At 48.6% G+C, this 12,652-nt stretch overlaps 1 protein-coding gene across 1 annotated transcript in view; it reads left to right on the top strand.

Annotated features, from left to right (window-relative positions):
* Nucleotides 1-2,210: 2,210 nt before the first annotated feature.
* Nucleotides 2,211-12,652, top strand: part of LOC106654061 — a 41,046-nt gene continuing 30,604 nt past the window's right edge. The window contains exon 1 of the mRNA XM_023458883.1: nt 2,211-2,313. The gene's annotated coding sequence lies outside the window, so the exon portion shown is untranslated. The remainder of the gene's footprint in view (nt 2,314-12,652) is intronic.

The following is a 12,652-nucleotide window of genomic DNA, read 5'->3' as shown; positions in this document are numbered from 1 at the left end:
GCACTGCCACCACCGCTGCGTGTGGACTGTAAGAGGAGGAGGAGGTAGAGGAGGCGTGTGCAGCAAGAATACGCGAGAGTCGAGTCGAGAGGAGGGTGCGCTGCTACATATACATATATACTCGCTCGTGCACACACACACACACACACATGCGGCGCGGGGAGGGTCGAGGGGCGCCGAAAGAGCTACTGGCGACTATCCGGGGCTGGCATCACGGGGGCTCTCTGTGTGTACTACGAATCCAGCGTAGAAGGGGTCCACCCCGTCTACGAAGCGAGCGCCGATAACGATAACGACGTAGGTAGGAGGCCCCGTCTTCGCTGCTGCTTTACCACAGCATCGAGACCCTCGTCGAGCGTAGTGTGTGTACCGTGCGATACACCCACGCACACGTACGAGAGCAAGCGAGAGGGAGAGAGAGAGAGAAGAGACTCGATCGATCGCACGGCGGACTGACCCACATCCGCGCGGCGGCGGCGGCGACGGCGGTGGTAGTGGTAGTGGCAGCGGCTTGCGCGATCGCTAAAGAAAGAGAGAGAGAGAGAGAAGCGCGCAAGCTCTCTCGGCCGAAAGCACCCCTCCACCAAAGGGGGGACAGAGACAGCAGCAGCAGCAGTATAGCAGTAGTAGCATTAGAGCAGTATAGCACAGGATAGGCTCGAGTCGTCGAGTGTGTGTGCCTGAGGTAGTGCACGTATCGTTATATAGGTATAGTCGTGCTTTTTGCCGTCGACAAAACGAGCGTCGAGGAAGCTGGCGCCCTCGCGCGGCCCAACCAACACCACCACCACCACCAGCGGACTCGCAAAGAGTAGCAGTAGTAGTAGTAGTAGAATACGCGAGTACAAGAGAGAGAAAGAAGGCACACATACACACACGAGCAAAAAGTCGACCCCCCCGAGCTAGTAGCAGCAGCAGCAGCCCCGTCTCTCTCTCTCTGCGCCGAGTCGAGAGATCGACGACGCGACTCTCACTTACTCACGCGCGCGACTCTTGTGTGTGTGTGCGGCATATATACAGACACAGACTGGTTATATGTATACATAGGTACGCGAGAGGGTGAGAGAACACGGCCGAGTGCGAGAATGCAGTGTGCACCGAACCTATTCGCAAGAAAGAGAGAAGCGAAGCGAAGCTAGAGATACGCTCTCTCGCGACGAGAGAAGAGAGATATATAGCTCTCTCTGCTAGGCGCTAGCCCTAGCTCGAGCGCGTATGTAGTGAAACCGCCCTTGTGACTAAACTCGAACGACGACGACCAAACACACACACACGTACGCGCGCGAATATATACAGTATATAGTATCAAGTTAGTCGAGTCGAGAGAGAAGCGCTTTTGGATCGGGCCAGCTGCAGCAGCGAGCAGACACACACACAGTTCGCGCGTATTGTAACGCGAGGAGCGCAGTGCATATAGTGTAATATAATGTGTGTGCGTCCGTGTGCAGTACTACTGCTGCACATGTATACACACGTACACACGTCCTAACGTAGAGTTTAATAATGCGAGCAGCATCAGCATCGGCAGTAGCTATGGAGCAGCAGCAGCAGCATCGGATGGTGCATGAGCAGCAGCAACGTCGTCGTCACGGCTGCGTGTGCTCGTCGTCGTTTTCGTCGTTGTCGTCAACGTCGCGATAGTGCAAGAAAAGGTGCTGGTGGTTGCTGGTGTCGCAGACGTGTCTAAACGCCAAGTGTGCAGTGTGTTACGGATATAAGATACCGAGTTTCGAGCACGATGCAGCGTATCTACGATATTTCCTTCGTCTGCTCGTAATATAAATAAATAAAATAACGAGTGCTCTCTCTCTCTTGGCGCTCCGCAAGCTCGCTCCGAGCTTGTGAGTGCGTGTGCAAGTGTGTGTGTGCAAGTGTGTGCGTGTCTCCCTATATATATATACGTGCGCGCGTGTACATCATCGCATACATGTGTCGACGACGATGATGAGCAGCAGCAGCACATCGACGTGATAGAGAGAAGTAATACAATATATATAATGTCGTGGCCATGTACGCGCTGCCGCACGAGCTACAGCGACACACTTATTATCATTGTACCACGAGTGCTGCAGCTAGCGATATAATACGAGTACGATGGTAGTGCGTGCGCGACGACGACCGTAGGAAATAATAATAAAGGTGCAGTTACGACGACGATAATAACGAGATCGTCGTCCAGTGCTAGTGGTGCTGGTGGTGGTATAAGGTGCCCGTCGAGGCCAGCCTACAACTACTCCTCGAGCTGCAGAGGCCAAGTGGCGCCGTCGCCAACACGCCAACCTGGCCTGCCACAATCCCTTCGACTCGGTCATCGTAAGTCTCACCCTACTTTCTTTTCTTTTTTCTTTTTTATCCGAGCGCCTATCGTGTACGTCACGTTGTAATGCGTGTGTGTCGTGTACACGTATATACATATATACCAGAGCTCCGCTGTCATAGTTATATACGTTATATATAAGGCGCGTGTTTTCTCTCGCACGATACGCGCGAATGTCTGGCCGGTGGTTATATATACACGTATATATAAAATACAGCAGTAGCAGTAGCAGTAGCAGCAGCAGCCGTGGTGGTGGCCCTCCCCCCAACCGACAGAGTGTATACGTAGCGTCAGTTGGAGCGAGTCGATCCGCTCTCTGCTGCTGCTGCTGCTGCTGCGAGCTAGACGAAAGATTGATCGATATGAAATACAAAACGTGACCCATGCTGCGGCTGCTCTCTCTCTCTCTCTCTCGGCAGGACGCTGCTTCTTATAACGAAGGAAAAAATTGATGTATCATAGGGGGCTGGAGTATACTGGGCAATTGGGAAGCGCGTGTGCGACGAGGACAGAGAGCGCCATTTTGGGTCCTCTCTCTCTCTCGCTCTCTCTTGGTTTGGCATAGTTTTCAAATGTAGCAGCAGCAACTCGTGCACGCGCGCCTCTCGCAAGCTCGCAAGCTCGCGAAGAGTAATAGAGAGAGAGAGAGACCGTATAGCACAGGTGAGTGCCGCTCGACTCTCTCTCTCTCTCTCTCTCGTCGTCATTTATCCGTGTGTGTGTGTGTGTGTAGAGTCGGGGTGCGGGCGGTACAGTTTACACACATACACACACTCGTACACACAGGCTCTGGCTGTGCCTCGTATCTATATTTATACTGATCCGACTGGAGCGAGCTACGCACGCGGGTTACGTTTCATACGTATAAACACACGTACGTATACGCGCGTAGTGGGTACACACGCTCGCGCCTCGTACGCCTCTCCGTGCAAACGTCAGATTATACGTGTATGTGAGCGAGCTTGCGATCAGCAGCAGCAGCAGCCAGTCCAGAGCTTGCGGCGATGACGCACGTACAGATGTGCGAGCTGGCAGTGCTCGTGTTGTGGAGCACGATGCAGGATTCGCAACTGGCTATAGTGGCTATCTGCTGCTGCCTACTGCGCTGATGTGTGTACGAACGCGCGCGCGTGCTAACTTTTATCTATTCCGCAGTATTACATATATATATGTGACGTATACACAGCATGTGTGAGTTACGTGTGTGACATTAGAGCGAGAGAAAGACATGGACTCGATGCAGACCGGCTGTGCGCTGCTGCATAAGCCTGCAGTGTATACGTCGAGCGATCGATATATTACCCGAGCGACGAGCTATATCATATGCTCGCGCGCGCGCTACCTTATGTACGCGTGACGGTTACGCGCTAGATTTATAATGCATATATAGCTAGTACGTGTAGCGCATCAAGCGGCGTATATAAACACGTCGTGGACCGCGCGCGATTATTTTATCCAGTTCGTAGTCGTCGTCGTCGTCGTCGTCGCAGCCAAAGATACGTAACTCGCGGCTGTCCAGGTGTGCGCCTAGGCTATATCTCGTGATTTCTCGTATCATACTGCATATCGTCGCAAGCGCCAGCCCGACGATAATGATGCGTATCGATTAAAGTCCGTCCAAAGCGAGAGCTAGAGAGCTCGCACAGCCGCAAGCAGGTCGGAAGCGGAGCAGTGCGGGGCCGCGTTACGCACAGCCAGCTGCAGCTTTCAATGGACCATCGATATGCTTGCGAGCGTAGTAATGAGTAGTATACGTACGCGAATACTACGATTACTATTACTACTACTACGCCTGCTACTACTACTACTACTACTTTTACTACTACTGCTGCTCTTGATCAAAACTTTTTTTCCTCGCTCTACCCTCGGCATATTAACCCTCGAGAGTCGAGCTTTTTTTTCTCATTTCAACGCGTAACTCGAGTGAGCTTGCGTCGTCGTCGGCAATGTGATTGACGCACGAACAGCAGCTCAGGCGGGGGATGATGTTGTAGGCGTCGAAAAGCTCGCGCGTGGCCCCCCGACCAACCGAGACAATCTCGAGATATTATATACGAGGAAACCAAATACGGCTATTATTATATTATATCATTATATATAGTGCGATTCTGCATAGCTCGCACTCGACGACGCCGAGAGTAATACTTGTATTACTTCAAACGATTTCGTAATATAATTACGAAATCTCGAGGTCGTCGCAATTATACCGTACTTCGATTAATTTTTCGGACAAGTGAAACTCTCTGGTGCAGCTGCAGCGCGGTGTACGTATTATAATATGCGCTATATACAGGTACTGCACGAGAGCAGAGCGAGAGAACAACGTGCTTTCCCTTTAATTGAAACAATTTGGCAACTGCGCTGCCAAAGAGAACGAGAGAGAGAACGAGAGAGAAAATGAAAAAAAAAAAAAAACGAGAGAGAGAGAGAAAGAGATCAACACTCGTGCATGCGGCCGTGAATGAAGGCGCTTCGTCCGTGAGCCGCTTTTCCGAGGCTAAATAAACGCTCCGTTCTCTCTCTCCGCTGTATACGACTTTTCAACTCAATGCAGCAGCGTTTTGACTTTTTCCAATCGTTTTGTGCTGCTGCTGTACAGCGCTCGCGTACGTGCACACGCGTTGGGAAATTGTTCAACGAGTCGAGCGATTTTCTCTATATATACACGCGGCAACCGATTTTGCGATGGATTAATTTTTTTCGTTTTGTTTTTTTTGTATCGTTTTGTTTTGCTTTTTTCGTTCTTTCATTCTCGCCGATCGATCGCAATATATGATGCGCGCGCTCGCGCGAGTATAAAAGTTCTTAATAGGTTCATTGACTCGTTTTCTCCTCTGGCGTATCGAGGCACGTTCAAGTTCAAAATGCAGATCGTGTGCACACATTTTTCCCTTTCGCGTGCGCACAACAGCGGCAGTAGTAGTAGCAGCAAAGCACCGCTATTATTTATTCAAGGCGATTGTTTGTTCTCTCGCGGCGAGCGCGTGTACACGCGTACACACGCACACACGAGAGAGCGAATACCGAATTTGTACGCGGCGCCGTCCGATCCACCATGCGGTGCGTTCGTCACGCGTGTCGCCGAAAAAAAAAGGCTCGGGGCGCGCCACGAGATACACGAAGTACGCGAGAGGTCAGGGGGTTTCGTGGCGACGCGAGGATTAAGAGGAAAAAAAAGGTGGAAAAGGTTTATACTGCGGCTATAGCGCACATCCGGAAATCGATGGTATCAACTTTTTGGCCGGCATTCAAGCCGTTCTTACAGTTTCGAAAGTAGAGCCTCTCCCTCCCCAACGTCGTCGTCGTCGTCGTAGTCGGAGCTTGCACAGGGCAGTAGTTATATATATCGCTGAATAGTTTAACGAGTCCCGAATCTCCGAGTTACGGTGTATACGTGCGATTCTCGCGGCGCGGCGCATCGCAAGCACATCCCGACGCGCGAACTCGAGCTCAACTCGAATTCTCTTAATCGATCTCCAGGCGCGAGGTGTGCTGCTGCCCTATAAAAATCATAACGACCGGGATATTTTCCGGACGATCTTTAATCAGGAGCCAGATGCGACCGCGCGCGTGCCTGATAGAGTACCAAAATCTTTGAGCTTTCGTCACTCGTCGCAGTTATATATTTAATCGCGCGTACGCATAAAAATAAGGGTGTTTATAATAAGCACTCGATGAATGCTGCAGGCGCGCGAACGTCTGGAAAAAAAAGCTGATATCTCGAAATAAAAAATGAAAAAAAAAAAAAATGACTTGGAGGGGAGCAGACGGTGCACACACGCGTTATATATATAGATCGGCAATCGAGCGAAAGGGTAAAAGAGTACTACTTCTATACTATATATACGGCAGGAGAGGGTGGAGATAGAGCAGCGGCGGCAGCAGCGGGAGGGGATCTCTCGCGGTAAATTATCATTTCTGCCGGAGTCATGTACAGAGAGAGAGAGCCGAGGCTCTCTGTGCAGATTCCTCGTCGCGTCATCCCTAATGAAGCGGAAAGACCGAGCGAGAGAGGGAGGGAGGGAGGGAGGGAGATCTACTGCAGCTGGCAATTATATAGCTCTCGTGTACGTGTGTGCCTCTGCTGCGAATGAAGCTGCTGCAGCGGCGCTTCGCGCTCGGCATTCTCGATGTGTTTTATATACGTACATCTATATAGCGAGCAACGCGTCTCGTCGGTGATCGTCCTCGGCTGCAAGGAAATCTGCCGCTGCTGCACACACGGTACAGCAGCAGCGGCGCTATTATATGCTCTTACTACAACTACTACTACTAGTATAGCCGCAGCGCCACGACGAGGACGAAGGCCACTTTTACTCGTGCGGAAATGAGAAAAACTCGACACAGCCGCACGTACACGTAGGATAGTAGCTATAAGTCGAATCGAGTATAGCCCGTGTCTTGCAGATGCAGCATCGGACATTATTACATTATACTAGATGTGGCTGTGTTACGCGTTGGTATGCACATTAGCATTTGCGAGCGCTCGAGAGAAACGCATCGAATGATATTCACGTTATTGTCTCTCTTTCTATACGGAACGATGCATACCCGTGGAGATTATACAGCGAACGGATCAGTCATGGCTCGCTTCGACCTATAGTCGCGCCTATCGTATAGATTTCACACTGTCCCCCGGCGTCCGCAGTCCACGCGCAGCTATACAGCACCCAAAAGCTTCGACGATAGAATTTCGTCATAGTTTATCGCGTTTCTTCGTTTTATTTCGCTATTAGCATGGCTCTTTTTGTTGACGTATATACGCGTACGCGAAGAAAATTGAATGATATTCGCGCGCTACATCGCGGGCTGCAGGTGAATCGTGCGTGCGCGTGTGCCGGTCTCGCGAATAGGAAAAAGCTCGCGCTTTAAATTCAACCGGCGCGTTTGTGCGACTGCGAGTATGAAATATTTATACGCATATTTGCGCGAGTTTTATATATATTATATATATACGCGTCATGTTCATGCAATCTACATTTGCCTTTTAACATCTGCCCGTGTGTACGTGTGTGTGCGAGTGCCGAGTGTTTTCAGTTTTGGCAAGCTTTACTGCTCTACGTGCGAGCGACCGACTGATTGTGCAGCAGCAGCAGCAGCAGTAGTTGCATATACGCGCGCGTGGAATACGATTCATAAAAGAACGATTACGCGTCGGGGGCGGAGGGCGGAGGCGGCCGCCGCCACCGCAAATCGTACCACGCGCGCGTATATATGCGATATTTTTCAACTCGCCCGAGCATCGATTGTTCAGCGCATACATATACGTATATAAAGATCACTTGCATGCGGTACGCGTGTGCTATTCTATCCTATGTATAAGTGATTACAGATCGAGCGAGCTCCGATCGCGAGAGCCGCGCACCAAGTATATGGCATTATACAGATATTTAAAGGTGTATTATCTGCCCCGTGCGAGCTTTGGTTTTACTTTTGTAAAAAAAGCTCGATTTCCAGCCCTTTGTCAAAATTGTCCAAAATCATACTTCAAAAGATCCTAACGCTCCGATCATAGCGGTCATTTTGGATTTTGCAGTCGCACACATCGCTACATTGATTATGTCGTGTGCACAGAGCGCGAGATTATCCGCGGATTATTACTTTCTTCGATCATTTTTAACCTCGAGCTGGCGTACCTAACATATATACATATGATACGCGGATGTTTGCGATATATAAGAGGCTTTATTTTCAAATATATGAGAGAGGACACGCCGCCGCCGTCTTGCGTCATTATGTACGCGCGGGCACGTGAGCGAAGTTATAACGTAACTGCACGACACACACAGACACAGAGTCGTGTGGCACAGCTGATTCTCTTGTAAGCCACACTGGTTAAGATTTTAACGATTTTTTTTCTGTTCTTTTCGAGGGTCTTTTGTATAAAATTATATTCCAGCATATATATTATATCGTGCGCTCGAGCGACGACGTCCTATACACACGGATATACTATTAATAAACTTTTCCCTCGAAACGCGAAACTTCATTGATCAAAATGTATACATTATAATGTAGAAAATATAGAGCTCCGAGAGTTGTTGCTCTATATACTTTGACGCGGCTTTCGTTGCTGCTGCTGCTGCGCCTCGCAAGATGTATCGTGTATATGTATGCACGCAATTGTTTTCTTGACAGAGAAATCAATTGCGTTTCTATGTATATATACCACTGACTTTTCGTTACATTGAATTCTCAAACTCGGACACTACCGAAATGGCTATATACCTGTACGGCACGATCGATATATTAAATTTGTTCGGCGAAACTTTGATTTGTGCCGCCAACTCGAGGCAGAGCTCGTGTCAAAGCTGCGCGATATTTATTATATAAACAAAATTATGGCTCGTTACGCGCATTACTTTTCAATCTCTGTTTCTGATCGTTTTGTTTTACACGCATGCTGCGTTTTACATCTACATGGTTTAATGAATTGCGCGTACATACGTCGCGCTCTGTTACAAATACATTTATTTCTCTATTTTTTGTTGTTCCCAGTAATAAATTTTCAACCTCGTCCACCCGAAATCACGCTCGTCCGATCTTTTTCTTTCTCTCTCTTTGCCCCCTTCCCTCCTTCGTGCACACGTGTCACTCTTAGCTCGGTGTATAATTTTTCGTTCTCCTTTTTTTTTCCTGAGAATTTCTACGACTCGCTTCGAACGGCAAAAAACACTCGAACCCGAACAATATTTAACTCGGTTTTGTATACGTATATATAGTTGCGCGTGGCAGTCACACGAGGGTATATAATTTCGTATACGTACGTATATCGCGCGACACACGAGCAAGTTTTAATTGTAAACTTTCTGAAGCGCGCACTCGAACGGGGGGCTGTGGCAGCAGTCATGGGTCTCGCAAGCTCGCAAGCTCACTCTCTCTGTACCTGCTCCGCATTGACCAAGTATTATTATTACGTAATCAGCTCGCGCGCAAGCACACGTACCGTATATATATAAAGTTAAGTTATATATACGGCAGGATTGCGGGACGTATGGCGGGCGGCGGCGCCGCGATGCAAAACAGATAAATACAACATCGTGATCTCTCTCTTTCCAGCCCCCTCGTGAACACACGCGCGCGCGCGCGCACACGTGAGAGGTAAAATTTATAGACGCTGCAAAGTGCAGGTATTGCCCTTCATAAATTACAGCCTAACTTAGCTTATCATCACTTAAGACTTTCGTGCGTGTGTGCCTGCTTGCCCGTATGCGCGCGGGTGAAACTTTCTCATGAGTATACTGCTGCAGCCACCGCCGCCGCTGCTGCTGCTGCTGCTGCTACTGCTGCTTTCTTCCCCCGCCCTTTTCTCGACACATATATATGCGTGTGTGTGCAGTAGCAGCTACTATTCCCTGCGCACACACCCACACGTATACACACATGCCGTTCGACTGTGCAAGTGTCTTGTCTTTGACGACAAAGTAGGTACTCGCTGCTCGCGAGCTTTTGTAGTTTGCGCTTGTTACAACTTTGAACTTAATGTCACCGTATCCCTCCGCGTATATACCTACGCTGCTGCTGCTGCAAGCTCGACATTTGCTCGTCTCTCTCTCCCTCTCGCGAGTCGAGATTCCGCACGCTGCCAAGTGAGTTCGCAGAAGTTTTGCACTTGGCCAAGGCGCGGTGGCGGCGGCGTCGCTCTACAAGTGACACGCGCGAGCTTGCGAGCTTGCAACTAGGCGGCTCTCGCGCGCGCGCGAAGCATTTATTTCTCGCGTTTATATTATAACATGCGAGCGCGTACATAAAGCGACAAATCGAATTTACACGATGTGAGCGCGCGTCGATATATAACGACGCGCAGCTGGGCAATTACGAGCTCGCTGCATATGGCTACCTAGCGGCGGACTAGGCAGTTCCGCTGCTCTTTATCGCGCGCCAGCCGAGCTTTTATATTACGTACTTGTGCGAAGCCTACATAAACTTATATAGCCTCGTGTGTGAATGTACACACGCAGTACGAGAGAGAGAGAGAGAGACGACGGCTGTACATTATACAGCAACGAGTAGTCGTACTTATATACCCCTCGGCCCGGCGCACTTGTCTCTTATAATGCAGACATATTTACACGGCGCGTTGGCCGGAATAAAACCAGCTTTATTAAAACACTTATTGCCGACGCGCGCGCCGAGTAGTTGACAAATTGTTCGCCCATGCCTATCGCTGCTCGCGCGCGCACACACACATACGCACTTGCTTTAACTAACACGAATGCATTCGCGAGTTTCTCTCTACGTATATATGTATAATTTCTCCGGCATTATCCCGCTTATTTCGTATATATACGCGAGGCTCGGCCTAGTGATTTACTAGCAGCGCGCAGAAGAGAGCGAGAGAGCAAGGGAGCGGTTGCAAAGCCGACGCGCAGCAGTGACGTACCGTACGGTTGGCACAATGGAATAAGAACCATTACGGCGAGCTCTCTTCGCAGAGCCATTAAAAATTAATATCTCTCGCTAACGCGCGCGACTTCGTTCTTTTTTTTTTTTCCCCCTTCTTTCTATCTTTCTTTCTTTGTGAGCGCGCGCGTATATATAAAACGCGTCGTTTTACCGCAATTTGAGTACGCGTGCGTATATATAGAGAAAGCAAGAGCTCGAGCTTCGTTGTTTTCTTTTTCGTTCGCTCTCGAAGCTCCGTGAGCGCTGATGCCTGGATGTATATAAAGTAAACTCTTACCCAGGAACGGCACGCGAGTGTTTGACGAGAGCACACTTTTTGATAAAGTTCGATTTTGCCTTTTGGCTTGCGTATATAATGAAATTACGCGTACGTTTGAGCTTGCGAGCCGACATACTCGCGCACTCAACGAGCTGCCTGCGACAGAGCGCAACAAGACGAGCTGCATCGAGTGCATTTTTACTCGAGCCATTTATGTATCGTATAGCACATATTTTACATGTATGTTGTGAAATGGTGCGCGCGAGAGAGGAAACGAGAGTTTCAGAAGTGGAACGTCTCTTATTCTCCGGCAGCTGAAAAATAGAAAAGATGTACGCTCGGTGCGCGGGTCAGAGTTACACAAACGCAGGAATCAATTCGTGCTGCGAGAGAAAGAGATGGATAGACGGGCTTTGTACACCGGAGACAGAACAAATATATCTATATACAGCGTCTATACGCATGGATATATATTCGAGTTAGTTTATACACATATAACAAAAAGCAAAAAAAAAAAAAAATATATGGGGGGTTCGCCGAAAGAGGATAGCTGAGCACAAAAAGTCTCTCTCTCCCTGCACAGCTCTCGCGCAGACTTTGATCCTTTTCTTTCTGCGTGTATGCTTACGTTACGCGGAGGGGGGAGGGGGGTGGCGGCGCAGCTCGGGGGGGTTTGTGGTGGCTTGCATCGAATTTTTTATGGATATATGCGTACGCGTGTGTGTGTCTGTGTGTATGTAACACGCTCGAGAGAGCTTTACACTTTGAAGAGTTCGTTTTTCCCTCACTCGACTACCTAAGCCGGATGATTTTTCTTTCCCTTTTTTTCCCATCTGTTCTCTTTTTTTTGCATTTGACCCTTCGATATTACGGCAGACGAGTCTTTAATTTTTGCCTCGTTTTTTTATCTTTACCTTTTGGGTTATAGTCGCTTTGAAACCACAGCTCGGAAGCCCGTAATTTCGATGGTATAAGGCAAACCCGTCAGTTATGTTTTAGTAGATACGCCGACAGATGAGATCTTTCGGTTTATCGTTCTTCATTGTGGTTAATTTCTTATCTGGTTAATGACTGGTTAAAATTTTATACACCATCAAAGTTAATGCATTTTTGAGATTGCAAAGAAAAATTTACCCTTTGTCCCAAAACGCCAATTTGTAATTCTCATATAACGATGTATATCTAACTTTTGATGCTGCATCGTTAAGGGCATGGCGAACATTCTTGTCACTCCTCCGAATATTCGCAATGAGGAATGTGTTTATTCAACGAAGATACAAAGTACTGCATTGGATATACAAAGAGACAGTCTGTGGCAGCGCTATAGTGAAAAATGGTATTTTTGACGTAAAAAAAGCTCAGCTTTCGATCCGGTTGTCTGTATTGCATTTTGCGTTCTTGTTTCACACTCGATGCATCGTCGCGAGCGAGGAAAATTAGCGTCGCTCTCGTTTTTTGTGCGACAACAATAATCGCAGCGAAGTCGGGCGCGCGCGCGTGTAAAGTGAGAGCTCTCGTCGCCGCTTGGAAAGTCTTGACTGCGTGCTTTTTTTTCAGTACGTTTTCAACCTTTTTAATCATTCTCTCGTTCTCTCGCAAACTCTGTGATCTTTGCAACGATATAAATACCGTTTTGAATGTTCGTCAATTTTTATTGCCACTTACTGAAA

This window comes from Trichogramma pretiosum, unplaced genomic scaffold (assembly GCF_000599845.2).
Source record: "Trichogramma pretiosum strain Unisexual culture from Peru unplaced genomic scaffold, Tpre_2.0 scaffold25, whole genome shotgun sequence".
NCBI classification, from domain to species: Eukaryota; Metazoa; Arthropoda; class Insecta; order Hymenoptera; family Trichogrammatidae; genus Trichogramma; species Trichogramma pretiosum.
Note: the sequence above shows the minus strand (reverse complement) of the source record. Positions and strands in the feature narration are given on the sequence as shown.